This window comes from Sceloporus occidentalis, unplaced genomic scaffold (genome assembly GCF_023333645.1).
Source record: "Sceloporus occidentalis isolate IW3139 unplaced genomic scaffold, rSceOcc1.0.p SCAF_42, whole genome shotgun sequence".
Taxonomy (NCBI): Eukaryota; Metazoa; Chordata; class Lepidosauria; order Squamata; family Phrynosomatidae; genus Sceloporus; species Sceloporus occidentalis.
Genome location: NW_028317022.1, coordinates 3,244,047 through 3,259,134, shown reverse-complemented (window position 1 = coordinate 3,259,134; position 15,088 = coordinate 3,244,047). Strand labels below are relative to the sequence as shown.

General features: G+C 41.1%; 1 pseudogene; it reads left to right on the top strand.

The window, feature by feature from the left end:
- The window catches only part of LOC149289877 (syntaxin-binding protein 5-like), a 181,418-nt pseudogene that overhangs the window by 127,867 nt on the left and 38,463 nt on the right, over positions 1 to 15,088 (top strand).

Below are 15,088 nucleotides of genomic sequence, written 5' to 3'. Positions count from 1 at the left end.
CTGGAAATTTGTATCTTGGGATGTTTGTTAATAAGGAATGACCTGGGAAATTCCAAAGGCATATCTTGAGACCAATGGTTGAATGATATATAGAATGTGACTCAGCTGAGGGCATCTGCTCCGTATCAGAGATAGTATATCTTTAAAGTTTTAATGAGTTCTGTGCAGGGCTACCCTCATTGTTTGCAGGACCTGGGGCAATGAGGGGTTGGGGTCTTGGCATCTGCTCCCCTAGTTGATGCAGAGACCACAGGTGTGAGTGGGAAGTGCGGTAAGTAGCATCGCTGCATGTCCTCCTAAATGCCAGTCCCATGACATGAGCCTCGCTTGCCCTGACCTACGTGCGGCCCTGTGTGATTTATGATGTCTCATTGAGTTTTCATTGCGTACCTACCGCCATGAACCACTTTTCTTTTTCAACTGCTTGATTGATTTACTTTGAAGTAAATAGGATGTCAACCAATGTTTGTGTATTATGAGGACACACGTTTACATACTACACACATGTACATACACGTAAATCTTCTTACCTCTGAAGCGCATGGCTCCTGTCCTGCTCCAGCATGATAGGAAATGTTGCACCGATCACCTGTGGTGGTCTATTGCCAGATTATCCATTAGACCAGAGCTCAGGTCCTCTAGGCACCTACGTAATGGATAATCTGCCACTGTGTATTGTGAATATGGATTAAATGGATATCTGATTTTGACAATTTTGAATTTATCGAGAATAGTCATAGGCTGAGGCAATTTCATTTAACAGTTTTATGCACATGCAGCTGTGTATTTGAATGCAGTAAAGTATTGCGCTATCAAAAGTATGAGGTTGCTAGAATAATCTAAACTACAAAGATAAATGTGATTCTTATATATTACAGTTTGAGTGACCAATATGAAAATTTGCACATTTCTCACAGAATAACATTTCTGAATTTAAAAGCTGTAGAAGAACCTCTTGAAAGACTTCATCTGATCGTTGAAGAAATTTTTCCCCCCAAACAATGAATAAAATAACCCAATTTTAAGAAAATTTCAACCATTATATTTCTCTGAAAACGTTATTCCCTCTCCTTTGAGTTTTTTAGTCACCTTTTTGAAGGGAAAATTGCATATCACATTTTTAAAGATAACTCTTCTCTAAAAGAGATTCACCTGGCTGATTGATGAGAAACACTTTTCAAACACATTAACTTGTCATTCCCAAAGCATTTGAAATCCTTACCTGCTAATAAGTGTGCATTCAATTTTTGTTGTTAAACTTTTTACTTGCTTTTCCCCTGGGGGTAAATGGAATTGCCATTCTTTGTTCTAAACTTTTAAACTGTCATTTATTAGAATTTTAGAGTGAAATTTGCATGATTTGTTCCCTATATGGGCACTTTAAAGCAGAAGTTATAGAGAACAGGATTGATTTCTATGGATTATGGTTATATAACTTATAAATTTACAATATTTGATTTTGTTTGCTAATCTTTAAATGTCTCCTATAAATTGATCTTGAATTATATATCAATTTTCTTTTAGGTTTAACAAAATGAGATATGGCTAACCTTTTTGAAAAGGAGACAAGGTTCTAAATGTAAAAAAAATGCGTTTACATATTTTATTTGATAACATTATTTTAGCTGTAGGGTTTTAATGCTGTCTAAAGATTACCATGTTTATATTTAGGTTTTTATGCACTTACTATTAATGTTTAGCTTTTTAATGTATCCCTTACTAGCTTTAATACTTGATTTCTCCTATCAAGTACCCACAACATGAAGATTTTAATTGCTGTTTCTTATTAATTACCATTGATTGTAAGAAAAACAGACTATGATATACCCATTGTAATCATCAAAAGAACACGGAGGTGTAAAATATACTAGGCTGATGTAGAGTGTTTGATATATGTGGTTCTTATTCAACCTGGGTAAAATACAGATCTCTTTCTATCTACAATGCTGATGTTTATGATCTTTGGCCATGACAATAATGCACCTTTTTGTCTAGGCATCCGTAATGCAAGCAGTGGTTGCCTCACTAAACTGTACTGCCACCAAATGGAAAGTCTGTGTATTATACTGTACCCATTCAAAAAATGAATTATTAGTGGATTAGCGTTGTCCGGAAAACCTTTTCTTTATAGTAATTGTTAATGTTTCCCATGAATGTGCTGTGTGTGTGTTCCCTCTGATGCTCTCCTTAGATGGTTTACTGATTGTATTTTTATCTTCCAGGTAAACAGATAAAAGATGGTAAAAAGCCAGAGCCATGCAAGCCTATCCTTAAAGTGGAATACAAAACAACAAGATATGGGTGAGCACTATTGATTCTTTTGGATCATCACAAGCTTTATTTTGTGTGTGCATAGAGTATTGGAGTCCACACAATGAAGTGTAGCTGAAACATGAACCAGCAAACTGAATATATTGTTCTTCCTGAGAAGATTAAAATAAAAGTATCCATTCCACCCCAATGTTGTCAGAACCCCAGATGTCTACAAGAGGTCTACAAGATTATATTACATTAAGCAAAAATACCATTCACTCTGAAACAATCAAGGTGTGCCCTACATTAGATAAATCGTAGAACACACCTCACTCTCTCACCTCATGAAACCTGTTTTCCAGGTTGCAGAAGGATAAGAAGTGGTAGATTTTCACCTTGAGTGATTTGTTGAATTATGATTTGTTTCAGTTTCTGCCATGGTGCTTGTGCAAAAAGGATATACAGTTCAATTTTGCTACTTCTCGTCACCAACCATCTGTACAACATTGTAAACACAATTTGTTTTGTACTTTCTTAGAGGTGGTAGACAACAATGAGTTCTGTTCATATGGCTATGGGAGGGTGACTTATATAAAAAGGAACAGGTTTTGAAGTTGTTAAAACTTACAGAATTGTTTTTAACCACTGAACCACCATACTTTCTAAAGTAGTGTTCTTCAGACTCGTTTTCCAGTGACCCAGTGCAGTAGTATCACATACACTCTTGTGCATACAGGGATGGGCAGGTAACTTTTGGTGTATGGGCAGGGGCGTACCTAGAGTATTTGGCACCTGGGGCGGATCATGTATGTGGCACCCCCCCACACTTTAAAACTGCATAGCTTCTACCGTTATATACCGGCGCAGACACTGAAGGTGGTACAGCATAACACTTACTGTTATCATTATATACTGAGGCAGACATTGACGGTGGTACAGCATAACACTTATCCGTATATACTGAGGCAGAAATTGACGGTGGTACAGCATAACACCTATCACTATATACTGAGGCAGACATTGACGGTGGTACAGCATAACACCTACCACTATATACTGAGGCAGACAATGAGGGTGGTACAACATAACACCTATCACTATATACTGAGGCACACATTGACGGTGGTACAGCGTAATCCCTATCACTATACATTGAGCCAGACATTGACAATAGTGCAATAACTCCTATCACTATATACTAAGCCAAACATTGATGTGGTGTAGGCCTACCACTTCATTAGTAGTAGGGATGCACCGAAACGAATTCTGGACTGAAACCGAAAATGCAGCATTTACCTGGCTGAAACCGAATATGGGCCCCCCACACCATAAAAAAAAATCTAACACTTTTATTTCAAGTAAGTAACACACCAAAATAGGACAAAACAATTAAATAACAATATTAATATATATATATATATATATATATATATGATTGTTAACAGCAATCACATTTCTATCATGCCCAGGCATACCCAGATTCCAGGATGTACTCGCAGACTTGGCATGATAGGAGTATGATTGCCCTATCTACCCCTTCTCACTCCCTTTTGTCCTACCTACCCCTTCTCACTCCCTTCTCCCTATCCCCCCGTCTCACTCCCTTCTCCCTATCTACCCCCTCCTAACTATCTACCCTCTCCCACTTTGAAGTTCACTTACCTTTCGGGAGTCCTGCGGTGGGGGTGCAAGGCCTCTGTCTCCCAGCTCTGCCACTGTATGGAACAGTATAGAGTGATGGGAGTTATGATGTACTAGAGCATAATTATATAATGAAAAATACATTGGAAATGGTACAGCATAACGCCCATCACTCTCACACACTTACCAATCCGCACACATACCAATCCACACACATACCAATCCACACACACACCAATCCACACACACACCAATCCACACACATACCAATCCACACACATACCAATCCACACACACACCAATCCACATGCATACCAATCCACATGCATACCAATCCACACGCATACCAATCCACACGCATACCAATCCACACATATACCAATCCACGCATATACTAATCCACACACATACACCAGTCCACACATATACCAATCCACACATACCAATCCACACATATACTAATCCACACATACCAATCCACACACATACCAATCAACACACATACCAATCAACTCTCACTCACTGAATGCTTTCCTAACTTTCCTCTTTTCTCCTTACAGCTTCTTTTCCTCCTCTTCGCTCCTCTTCTTCAGTTCTTCTGTCTTCTTCCGGGTCAGAGGTCACGGACGGCAGTGGGCGCGGCTTCAGTGTTGTGCGCCGGGATCTGACAACAAATCCCGGCGCACAGCAGCTGTTGCCGCGCGGATCACAAGGGAGCGATATCGGAGGTCTTTAACAGACCTCCGGCTCCCTTGAGTCGCGAGCCTGCTCCTCCAGGTTGCTGTCCGTCTCTGGAGGGGTGCCGGGTGCCGGCAAGTTGGCACCCCCCTGATGAGCGGCACCCGGTGCGGACCCCCCCCCCCCCCGCCCCCCGCTAGGTACGCTACTGTGTATGGGTCAAGCCCAGCCAAGTAGCCCAGTACTACAGTGGCTGGCACCTAAAACAAATTTGGAAGACATTAATCAACTTAAATGCTATTGTACAGAGCGGTGAGAGCCTAGATGAGACCCAGGTAAGGTGTCTTGTAATATCCAGTATTTGGTCTAGACCCCCAATTTGAATAACCTTGATTTCACAGCTTTTCTCTAATTTAGAATAAATACATAAACAATTTAGTAGTAAGTAACAGTGTGAAATCCACATATTAGATATCCTTCTAATACCTTAAATATCTTTAACAGTGTCATGCATGCTTTAGCATGTATCCTGAATAGTAACTAGGAATTATTGGGTGAATCTATAACATGAAAGTCTGTACAAACCTTCACCCAGGCATGAGCTGGAAGTCATCAGGCTTTAATGAATCAATCACTTGTGGGTAGGTGCAGTCCACATAAATTGGGTTTGGGACAGTATTTTGCCCCTATGTGGTGGAGCTTTGCCTGTTGCTCTCCCTTTCCAATCTGTTCAGCGACCCTTAGCATTCCATCTTTGCTCCCTAAATCCCATCCTCCTGTTCCATGTCCACGCCACTATAAGCTTCTTTATAAAAACCAAATTGGTGAAGACTTACATCAACTAATAAATCAACTCCCCTGGGTATCTCTGTCTTCACACCATTTGCAGTTGCAGTTATGTTGATAATAATGACCTTTGGTAAATTTTTTTCGTCAGCTAGATGAAGAGGTCTACACAGGGTTCTTGTTTAAGCCAATGTTTCTAACGTTTTATTTCCTCCTCCAGTCTGAAGGATTTGCTTAGCTTATTATGTATTGTGTTAATAATTATGAGACTATATTATAATTGCCTCTTGATTGAAGTACGTATCATTTGTTCAAACTCTAAAGGATTTTGATGGATATGTACTTGATTTCTGGCATTAGCAACGGTGAATGGATTGAGCTGTTCTTCATTTTATTTCTTGCTTTTTTTTTAGTTTATTTTGTACCCATGTTTGTTTTTCTGCAAAATTTAAAAGGGGTTTACATTAAAAAGTTTCTTGTTGACCACATACTGGGATTTAGATTTTTCTTGTCCCCTATAGCTTCAGGAAACCTTAAGACATGCCTCTTAGTTAGTTTTTGACTACACCTGCAGGAGAATCCCAACAGGTTTTGCCCTTTACAGTGCACAGTGATGTCAGTGAAAATGAAATATTTCACCCCAACTCAACTGAAGGTTATTAGTGACTAACTTTGTTGTTATATTATGTACAGCCTGTTAGTTTTCCGACTTTGGTAGAATAGGTTACTTTAAAGGGACCTTTTATAAATCCCTTGACTACTTCAGAGCACTGCTACCATGCAGAATGTATAAGTAAAGGAACACTTCAACCATTATGTGCACTTTAATGCATGTGATACATGAATGTCCACTTTAAATTATGCAAAGTAATGAAGGGATTGATTAGGACCCCCCTATGCATTTGATCTATTTCCCTGCTCCGAAGGAGGCTCAGCCGAACACATCTCTTGGTTGCCGGTGCGTACGTTCGGTACACCCAACACCAGCTCCAGAGCTAGCTCACGGAAGACTTCCAGGGGGTCTAAAGAGACCCCCCTATGCATATGGAAAAGCACTACCCTTGGTTTTGTCTTGAAAATTGGACAATGGTGGTTGCTGTAGAGTGCAGCTCCAGAGCTTGCAGCTTCTCTACAGGCAACGTCTGCACATTAAAGTACTTTAGTATAAATTCCTTGTTGGTGAGGCTGGATACATTGTCCCTTTAATAAACCAAATTTGAAATAGCAGGTGTATGCGATTACCTTTTAGGATTCACAGGCACTACTTGGATGAAATGTGTTGAGTGTTCGTAGCGCCACCACTGTAATATTGACAGCATGCAATGGATCTCATTCAGAATGATTCAGTAATAGATTTTGGTGTCACATAATTTCAGCTGCAGAGGGGTCCCTTTTTATTTCCAGTTAAAGCAAAACCACCACCCCGTGCATTGTAAATCTATACAATTTTAACAGTGGTAAACATTTTACAGATTTTGGTGCTTTAGAGATATTCCGAATTCAAGGACTCAACCTTTTCCAACACTGATCCCATTAAATCGGCTATCACAGCAAACTGATTAAAGCAGAATGCATTTATAGAGCTTTCAGATTCTATTTAGGTTAATGCAGTCACTGATATCTAATGCGGTGAAGAATAGCTGTGAAGGTTAAATGTGAGGACATCTTTTTTACCAACATCCCAGCTAAGCATTAATGGGATTAGGGGGGATGTTGAATCGGTATAGTCAAGATTGTGCATGTGGAGGAGCTAGATTGTTTGTCATACAAAAATATACTTTGTCACAAGAAAGTATGTGATGAGTAAGTGGAAGGCGAAAAGGAAGTGTGGTGTAGAGGATTGTGTTCTACTGACTACTGAATGCTAGTTAGTTGTTGATAAAACATACCATAGAGTTGTATAGAGCCTTACTTGTGCATATAGTCTTCTCTGGTGTTTTCTCTCAGGGGCTGCGTAATCTCTAGTTCTCTATGTTACAGAAAGTAGAAGCAGAGAAAAAAAAATTCTACTATACTGTCAGAAAAGTTGCATACATGGCCATTATTGGTACTCCCTCTTGAAGGAGGAGCGCAAAGTCACATTACCGCTATTGCTCTTTACAGCTCACATCTAGCATGATACCACAGGGATTACACTACAGCTTTAGATGATTTGTAGATGATTAAAAGTGTGAAGAAGGGAGCGCTGAGGCCTTTTTGTGACTATTCATGTTACACTCCACTAAGAGGTATCCCTAAACTTACTCAAAGTAGGCATTCGGTTTTATTTGACTGAGGCACTAATTTACGAGGATGTCATGTCTATTAAAATCACTCTGGTTTCACGCACAGCCACTACAGTGTAGATGCCTCGGTTACGTCCCATACGCTTTCATCCAAGCAAAACACAGTGGCAGGTGGAGTGAAATAGTGACATCGGGGGGGGGGGGGGGGGACAACTTCAAACCCACTTTCTTTGATGGACATTAAAAAATCTCTAATTACGTTTCAGAATCTATAGCTAGGGCAACAAATTATAAAATAGTCATCTATTATGAGGACCATTTACCTTTATGGTAAATTATTCTGCTGTTGCTATGGGAAACAAATGAATACAGTATCACAGTGCACATGTTAGCATGGGATGCCAAGGTTTCTAGGGGAATAAAAAAGAATTTCCTGTGATATTCCACCTTTTCTAATTACTGTTCATTCAGAGGCTTGTTCTCGTTCCCTTATTGTCGATCAAGCAGCCATGATGGGTTTCTAGATAGTTCTGTAATAAAAACAATATTCATGAATACAAGAAATCGAATAGAAATAAACACTTACTGCAAGGCTAGACATATTTGTCTGGATCTTGATTTATAGACCAAGAATTGCCTTGCGTTTGTATAAGAGCTTGGAGAAAGGCTACAGAAGTAGCAATTGCGATTTTAATAAAGATCTGGAAAAATAGTCCAAGCGGCACACAGTTTTAACTCCGCTATGTCTGTGTGTAATGCCATAGAGGTCTTGACCTTGTGTGCTAATAGTGTCTGTTTTTAGGTCTTGCAATGTTTTGCTGCCTGCTGTAATTACCTAATTTTATATTATTTTCTTTTTTGTCATGTTTGAATAGCATTTGCAGTGGTTTTTTTTTTATCACATTCTCAATTTGCTCTCTTGGCCATTTATTGGAGCATTACGGCACCCCAGCTCTCATTATTGTAGACATTTCAAACTCTGCCATCTGTGACGTGTGATCAATACGATTCTCTTATTACTTTGAAATATACCATTTCGTCTTTTATTATTATGTTGAAATAAAGTTTGTATTATAACAAGTAAAATAGACAGAATCAAGACAAATAGAATCATACTAGTGAATCTTGGCTTATGCATAATTTAATATTCTGAATCACTGCCTTGACTTTGCAGCATCTGGGTTTTACACAGCTAATAATTCTTTTTTTTAGTCTACATTAAATTATATTTTATTACCTTCGAAAATAGAAGTAATAATGGGCATAAATCATTCTAATCAGAAATGTAAACGATTCTTAAATGTGTCTTATAATATTTACTTCCATTATAGAGAATGATTGTGATGTTGCCACCTGATTAATGTTGTACTTTGTTATAACCCCCAATTTCGTGTTTTCTTTTTTAGCCTGATTACGGCATTTTAACAGGCTAAGTTTTTAAATGATGTACACATATATTCCCAGTGCCCTTCTGCAGGAGGCACAGTCCCTCTTTGGGGCTAAGATCCCAAAGTCCCATTTTCCTCTCCTGGTGTTACAGCTATGCAGTAATCGTGCTCGTGGATACCTAAAATGAGATTTTACTCAAAAACCCATCCAATGAGTTGCTTATCAACCTTAGAAATTAACACACTCCGTGCTTCAACATGCTGATAAACATCTCCATCCCAGGCAAGGTCAGATATTATATAGATTTGTCCTCCCCCCTTCTCTGTGCAGATCATTATCGGATACAACGAATGGTAACACTTCAATCAGTACAATGTTCTGTTTTATTCTGAAGGACAAATGCTAAGACAACTTATAATTACTTCACTCTAACGCTCATGCTGCAGCTGTAAGGCTGGTTGCAGTGTGTGTTAACCCTTTCAGTAAAGGCGACTGAAGATTGACAAGCTATAAAAGGTGTTAGAACCAGAATATCCACCTAACATCTTACCGTCTCATATGCTTCCCTCCTCTCATGGGTCTCATGCATTTTCCCTCATATACCTTAAATTTTTAGACTTTAATGACTTCTACAACATAACATGTAGAGTCACATGAGCTTTCAGTGGCGGCTTCCTCTGCTGTCGATGATGTCCCTTCTCTTGTTGCTAAAGAAGGTCTTTCCGATATATAAACACTGATGTCCTCTCCTACTCACCCTTAGTCCATGCTAGCATACGTTGTCCTGTTATTGACCATTGAGACAGAAATATAATGTTTAATTACCATGTTTCACACCCTTTAAAAGCACCTTTTACATTAGTAGAATGCTGTATTAAAAAAGCAAATGTAAAAGGTATTGTAAATTAGAGGAATATTGTTTAATATTTTATGCTTTTTATTGAATAATAGCCTTAATATTTTTATGAAAGATTGATGAATTGGAACTGTTGGGCAAGTGGCCATGATTGTGCATCTTGCCAACTAGCGGATTTTGCGTGGAGATCACTTTTTAGTTTTAAATGGCCCAGATGGACATCAATCTGGCTAGGCTTTATTTGAACCTTTATCAAGTTAATTATGAGAGGGGTTTTACAGAAAAGGCACCAAAATATACACCATTGTTCCTATGCTATACTTTGCAGAATATGTTCTTATTATTTTGTTCATTGTTTGTCTTGTTGTAGATGTGTGCAGCATACGAGGTCCTGAAATTAAGCAAGAATCATTGCTTTATAATTCAGTGTGAACTCTGTATTGCAATCAATAAAACCTTATGCTAAATTTAGGTTAATGGCTTTCCAGTAATTAGGTCCCATTATTTTGTGCAAGGACATCTAAGGTCTTGCATAATGTCCATGCTCTCTAAGGCCATTTCAAACCCGTACTTATCGATTTACTTAGAGGATGTATGGTACCTGATTTCAGGAAGTACACATGTTTAATTAGGTATTGAACATCTACATTCAAAAGAGAGAGCTTAAATGTATCTTCCCAAAAACAAAATACAAAAAGTTTTCTTATTTACTTGAATTCATCTTAATTTACAAAAGTGTTGCTAATTTGCAAACCGTGCTGATATATTGAAGCAAACATAGAGTAGTTATGACTAGTATTCACTCCTGCTAGGGCCGGACTGGGGATAGCGAAGTGGCCCAGGCATTTTAGGGCTGGTGTTGGCTGCCTAATGACGTAAGTGCAGCCAACGGCTGCATATGACAGGCCACATGTTTATGGGCAAACCCAGCCGGTAGCCGCACACTAGAGCGCCCAGTCTGCCCGTGGGTGCATATGGAGCAGTGTCGGTGCATTCACACAGTGTGCCAGATGGCCAGTTACTCTTGAAATCATAGTCATGTCATCATCTCAATATCTAATGTCACTATCCACCGTTATTCCATATGGCTTTTCCCACCACAACTGGAGACCATAGATTATAGGAGAGCAGAGCTTGCACCTGATTTTCTTCTTTTATATATTTACGTGTTTAAATGTTATTGTCAGTTTTGATATTATTGTTATTGAAATAGTGCTACAGAATCTGCTGGCACTCAAGAAAATAAAATATAATATTAATGACGGGAAGTGATAGTAAGCCATATGAATAATCCAGATCCTTCTATCTCTTTTTTCCCCCTGATGTCTCTCCTTTTTAGGACTTCTGCATAAAGAAATGTGCATCACCAAGTCTGAAAAATAATTATAATCCTGTATCTCTATATAATACTTTCTAAATATCTTTAAGCCTTTGGGGTTTTTTTTTAAAGCTGCTCTCGTGGTTTGTATTGTGCCATGACTAGTGAGAACCTATTAGAGCAGTATTATATTATAGAAGTTTGCAAATCAAAATGTATAAAACTAAAAAAAAAATAGATATATTACTTTGCTGTCACGACGTGCAACATAATGATTTAGCTATCGAGGCGTAAAATTGCCTTTATTATAGCACGGCATATGAAAAGCCATTTCGCAGCAGAGCCACAATTGGTGACAAGTGAGTAAAGTGAGATGGGAACGTGTGACAGGAATCATAGATTGGAACAGGGAGGATGAGCTGGGCCAAGGGGAATAGCATGATATAAGAACAGAGAACATTGGTTATTTGAGCTTAATAGTTCATTAAAAGTTATTTTAGGTAAGTGGTGCATGATAAGAAACTTACATTGATGTGTGTCTAAAAAAGCTAAATCTGTTTGGCATATTCTGCATTTCCTTCAAGTGTTAGTTACTGGCGATAACAAATATGACAACCAACACTAGTTACTGCTATAAAAAAAACCAAAAAACCCAGGTTAAAGGCAAACGTCCACCAGGGCCGGGTTGGTGATGGAGAAGGTGACCATCTGATGAGAATTGCGACAGGGCATATCCAGCAGGTAGCCGCACACCACAGCACCCGAGCTGCCACTGGAGAGGCAGCTCGGGTGGGCGAGCAGTGCTGCTGTCCAGCAGCCCACCAGGCATTTGGCCAGAGGCCATTCAAATTTCAGTTTCAGAAATATTGTGCTGTATTGTTGTAGTTTCTGCATAATGTTTTCAGACAGCTGCATATTATCCATTTGTACGTGTTCAAACTCTGTGATCATAGCCAAATCTACTCGATAAACACTCTTGGCTCCTTATCGCGCTGCCTGTCGCAAAAAGCAGAATGGTTCAGTCTTAATCACCCAGCCAGACGCTCTGACTGATGAAAGTTTATGGAGGAACGGACTTTATTAGCATAGAGCTCGATGAAATGTTGTCTTGGTTAAGCATAGATGCATTTCAATACATCGTTTCAACTTGCAAGACACCACTCACAGTGCCCACTTTGGTTGTTGCATTGTGGCTGTAAGGTTTGTCTTACCGGAAGGAATCCGATATGCAGGACTGGAACACACTTGCTCAAGAACAGAACACACGCAAGGGGCCTGGAGAGGATAACAGGGCACTTGGTGGTGTAGCTGTAAGCACGAGTGGTCAGAGGGCAACCGTTTAGAAGACCAGGGTCGGGACGCCAGAGGTACACGTAGTCGGGTCGAATAGCCAAGGTCAGGATGCCAGAGGTACACGTAGTCGGGTTGGAGAGCCAAGGTCAGGATGCCAGAGGTACACGTAGTAGCAGGGAGAGCCAGGGTCAGGAAACCAGAGAAATACAGGAAGCCGTTTAGCAGACCAGGGTCGGATACCGGGAGAACAGGAACAAGATATATATGAATACAGGATACGGGGGAAGCTCACGTAACACGGACAGAACCAGTATAACAGCACTGAGGATACTGTGCTCGAGGTTTAAATAGCCCGGGGGGGCGTTCCCCGACGTCCGGGACGTGATCGCGTCCTGCGTCGCCATAGCGACGCAGCGGAATCCAGCCGGCGGTCCGCTTCATGAATATTCATGAAGCGGCCGCGTGCGCGAGCGGCTGCTTCCAGCTCCAGTCTGCGGTGCCGGCGTTTCTGCCGGGGAGGAGAAGAGGACGGCCGGGAGCTACTTAAGGTAGGTGCCTTACAGGATCCCCCCGCAAGACGCGACCTCCGGGGGCGAGGATGGCCTGGCTTGAGAGGATGTAGTTTATGAAACTTTTGAACACATAATGGAGCATGAACTTGACTTGCCGGTTCCCAGGTCCTTTCTTCTGGGCTATATCCTTTCCATTGTATAAGGTATTCTAGATGCCCTCGACGGATCCTGGAATCTACCACTTTTTGTACCACGTATTCTTCAATCCCGTCGATGACCACTGGTGCAGGAGGAGGAGGTACCCGGTTAGGAAAAGGGTTGGCCACCCAAGGTTTGACCAGCGATACATGGAAAACCGGATGAATCCGACAGCTAGAGGGAAGTTTCAATTGCACTGTCACTGGGTTGATGATTTTCGTGATAGTGTATGGGCCAATGAACTTAGGTCCCAGTTTCTTGGAAGGAATCTGTAGGCGCAAATGACTTGTGGACAGCCAGACTTTGTCGCCACAATGGTAAGTAGGGGGACTGGAACGGTGGCGATCTGCATATGATTTGTAGGCCTTTCTGGCCTTGATTAAGTTTTGCTTCAGGACTTGAAATTGTCTTGTTAGCACGGTGACTCGATCCGAGATCCCGGGAATCGTAGGTTCGGTTGGCAGACCTGGAATCATGATAGGATGGTAACCATAGTTTGCGAAGAATGGAGACATCTTTATAGATCGCTGTGTTTGATTATTATAGGTGAATTCTGCGGAAGGGAGAAATTGGAGCCAATCATTCTGAAGGTGCGTGGTGTAACATCTTAAGTAATGCTCTAATATTTGATTTAGACGTTCGGTCTGACCGTTGGTTTGCAGATGAAAGGCCGTGGACAAAGTGGGACGAATGTGCAGCTTGCGGCAGAACACCTTCCAGAAACGAGATGTGAATTGCACTCCACGGTCTGAAGTGATAGTTCGTGGTAATCCATGAAGCCGGAACACTGTGTCCAGGAACAAGGTGGCTGTGATGGAAGCGGAAGGAATGCCAATTGTGGGAATAAAATGTGCCATTTTGGTGAATCTATCGATCACCACCATGATTGTGTCATGTTTCTTGGAGGGTGGTAGATCGACAATAAAGTCCATAGAAATTTTAGACCAGGGAACCGAAGGAATAGGTAATGGGCGGAGAAGGCCCGTTGGTTTTCTACGGAGGGTCTTGGTACGAGCGCAGGTAGTACATGAACGGACAAACGAGGTCACATCTTGGTCTAGCGAAGGCCACCAGAATTGACGTCGAACGAGGTCTGTAGTCTTCTTAATGCCCCCATGTCCGGAGAGGAGAGAATCATGGCATGCTTGTAGAACCTTTAAACGGGCCGGGGTCGGTACAAATATCTTATCCCGATAGTATAATAAGTTTCGGGTACGATGAACCGGAGGATTAGTTCTCGGAACTACGGCTCTGCGGGATAAGGAGCGAATGAAGTCCATGAGAGATGGTTGGTGTGTGAGGAAGAGGCTGGAAGGAAGAATAGTATCCGGTTGAGTCTCGGGACAACTCGATACAGTAGGTAACCGAGACAAGGCGTCTGCTTTGGTATTACGGGATCCAGGGCGATACGTAATATGAAGGTTAAATCTCGTGAAAAAGAGAGCCCACCGAGCCTGTCTGGAGCATAGACGCCGTGCGGAGCGAAGATACTCCAGGTTCCGGTGGTCAGTATATACCGTTACTGGATGTTGAGTCCCTTCTAGCAGATGACGCCAGGTATCCAGAGCCTGTTTGATGGCCAGTAGTTCTCTGTCCCCCACACTATAGTTCATCTCGGCCGGGGTGAGTTTACGCGAGTAGTAGGCCACAGGATGCAAATTTTGTTTCTCCCCATGTCGTTGGGACAGAACTGCTCCTACCGCTAGATCCGAAGCATCCACCTCCAAATGGAACGGTTCCGCCACCATGGGTTGAATAAGGATGGGAGCAGTGGTGAAGTGTTGTTTGAGAGCGTCGAACGCGTTCTGTGCTTCTAGTGTCCAGGCAAAACGGGAGTATTGACGAGTCAACTTGGTGATGGGCGCGATAACATGAGAGAAGTTTCTAATGAATTTGCGATAATAGTTAGCAAAGCCAATAAAACGTTGGACCCCTTTTT